The following is a 2,869-nucleotide window of genomic DNA, read 5'->3' on the forward strand; positions in this document are numbered from 1 at the left end:
AGAGTATTTCCACTTGAGGGAATGGATGAATAATCTTCTGGTGCAGAGTTCATTGCTGATGGTCAGGGAAGCACTTACCTGGAGGGAAAGGACTTGACTTTCACCATAGAAGAATGTAGGCGTGGGCGCCTTGCTTCATGCCAGGAACATCCTCTCTGAGCAGGCTTCATTATTTTTAGTCAGTTTGCTTGAGATTCAAAAAATTCCCCTAACCAACCAGCCAGCCAACCAGTAGCCTCAGCTCTGGTCTCCACAGGCACAACGCTTACCCAGCATCCCTCACCCTGAGTTCAATCTGTTGGGCTTTGTCATGGTCGTCAGAATTCAGATTATTATGAAACAAGAATCCAGCTGGGAACCTGTGATGTCATGACACTGGGTCTGGTCAGTGTCCCTCTTTTGTTAAATTTCTTTTCCCTCCCCTTCTCCCCCCTCCTGCCTTCCCTCCCCCTTTCTCTTCCTTCCCACATCCCTCTATTTGTATCCTTCCCCCTTCTCCCATTTCTTTCCCTTCCCCCTTTATTTCCTCCTGATCCCTCCATCCTTTCCCCTCTGCCCTCTCCCCTCCCCTCCCCTCCCCTTCCTTTTCTGTTTGCTCTCCCCTTCCTCTGTGCTCTTGTCTCAGGAGAGAAGGATGGTAGAGAAGACATTCTTCCACGCAGCAAGACCAATAGCTATCCTCTATTTTCTCATGTTGATTGGATAGTTAGCCTTTGCGTCCTGGGCTGTGAAGAGCTATTTATGGGCCATCTATCTGCCATTCGTTTGACAAATGTCTGTGAACTTACTTGGGCATTATTGCTAGTGATACATCTATAAGCACAGCAGAGTGCTTGAGAGTTTATTCCCTAACAGGAAAGACAGACAAAGTGCTATACTGCTACTCACAGGAAGACGATAAACGCAGGGCAGATCCTGTGATTGGACGGGTTGGTCACGGAGGAGCCACAGACAGTGCAGGAGGAGGGGCGTGCATGTTCTGCTGAGGGTGTAGCGCGCTCCAAGAACCTCTGCACTGAGGCAAGGACATGTCTGGATTAAGGAACAGCAAGCGGCCAACAAGGAGGAGGTTGAAGAGAACGTGGGGTGAGGTTAGAGAAGAGAGAGGGGCAGATTAGATGTAAAGCCATCGTAAGGACAGCTGTTCAGAATACCAAAGGAACCAGCGGTGAGGTTTGAATGGGCTGCTGTTTGAAAATAGAGCATTGGAGACAAGAGTGGAAATGGGACTGGTTGGAACGAAATTAAAAATGATACTCAGGGAAGTAGATGGCGACTTGGATCGTATTGGGGCTTTCCGTAAAGGTTTTGAACCTGGTGACTCCCGCCTGTGATTGGTTAACAGAGCTGCCCATCTTAAAGGAAGGCACCGTGATTGGACAGGACTCAGGAGCCTCTCCGGAGAGAGTGTGGTTTTACTTAGATAGCTGTATTTATTATGTTAGAAAGTTATTTGCATGTCTGGTACCAACCTCAGGCAGTCAATGGGTGGATGGACTGGTAGATATTCTTTTAACATGTCCAGCACTCACTCAAATGGCCACAGAACTCTTCCGTTGGGAATTGCTCTCAGTGTAGCTCCAGATCCCCAGGGTTAGATTATGATCCCCAGAGAGTTGGTATTCCGGGAACAATATTTGTTTAGAATGGGGAATGTGATATATTCACTCATGGTGCATGATGAAGACCTCCTTGCATTTTGGTCAGAATTACTGGGGAAAATTCAAGTTTTCATTTAGCGACCACAGATAAAAATGACTTACGGGCTACCACACAGGACGTGTGATACCTGAGGATGGAGCTAAGGTAGAATACAGGACACGGGAGAGGAAGAGACTGGATCCCAACAGAATCAGTTGCCTTTTTGGGTTTTCTATTTAGTCAGGAAAAAAAAAATTCCTTTCTTTCTCCACCATGGACTAATTTAGGTCGGGTTTCTTCTTTTAAGGATTTATTTTATTATTTGTTACGTGTGTGTGTGCACGTGCGTGTGTATGCGAGGTGGGGGCCAGAAAAGGGTGTCAGATGTGCTAGAGCTGGAGCTCCCGGCATTCTTTGGGCACTAGGAACCAAACCCCAGTCCTCTGCAAGAGCAGCAAGTGCTCCTGGTCACAGAGCCCGCTCTGTAGCCAGATGTTGGTTTTCTGTCACTGACAGTGAGGGTAAGGTCTGGTGAGTATGTGCTTTAGTGTCCTTGCTGTTGCTGGAATAAAATACCTTGAGACGAAACCGACTTTAAGGAAGAAAGGTAATTTTTTGGGTACAGATTACATCCCACCACCGTCGAGGCAGGAACTGGAAGCAGCCGGTCACACTCACGGTCAAAACCACAGAGAGGACGCAGGTAGGTAATGCGCGCAAGCTCACTTGTTCTCCGTAAGCCTTTCCCATGTTTCCAGTCTGGGGCCGTAAACCCAGTGAATGGGGCCACCCGCTTCGAGGTTGGCTCTTGAGATTCTTCCGTGTGATTCAGGACCGCGTCAAGCAGATAACGGAAGCTACCCATCGTAGACCGTCTAGGCTGTGTAAGGCGCTCCTGTGATCTCATCCCGTGTAGTGAAGGGCCTCTTAGAATGAAGCCCCGAGGCGGCCATGCTGTTTGAAGTAACCCAGGGATACCAAACTTCATCCCCACCGGGAGCGTTCTACCCAGTCTCCCTCCCTCTGCCTGCTTCACAACGGCTACGGCTGCCTGCACATCTCCCGTGCTGAATGCAGTTCTGATTCACTTTCCCTAGAATTTCCTGTTTTAATTACCCACTCCTGAACTCCTACTCGCCCTCCAGGCGCCGATAACCTAAGTCCAGGATGTAAATGCCACGGTGGAGAACAGTAGACAGTAATTACTTCTGTGAAGAGGGAGGAGGAG

This window comes from Rattus norvegicus, chromosome 8, assembly GCF_036323735.1.
Source record: "Rattus norvegicus strain BN/NHsdMcwi chromosome 8, GRCr8, whole genome shotgun sequence".
Classification (NCBI taxonomy): domain Eukaryota; kingdom Metazoa; phylum Chordata; class Mammalia; order Rodentia; family Muridae; genus Rattus; species Rattus norvegicus.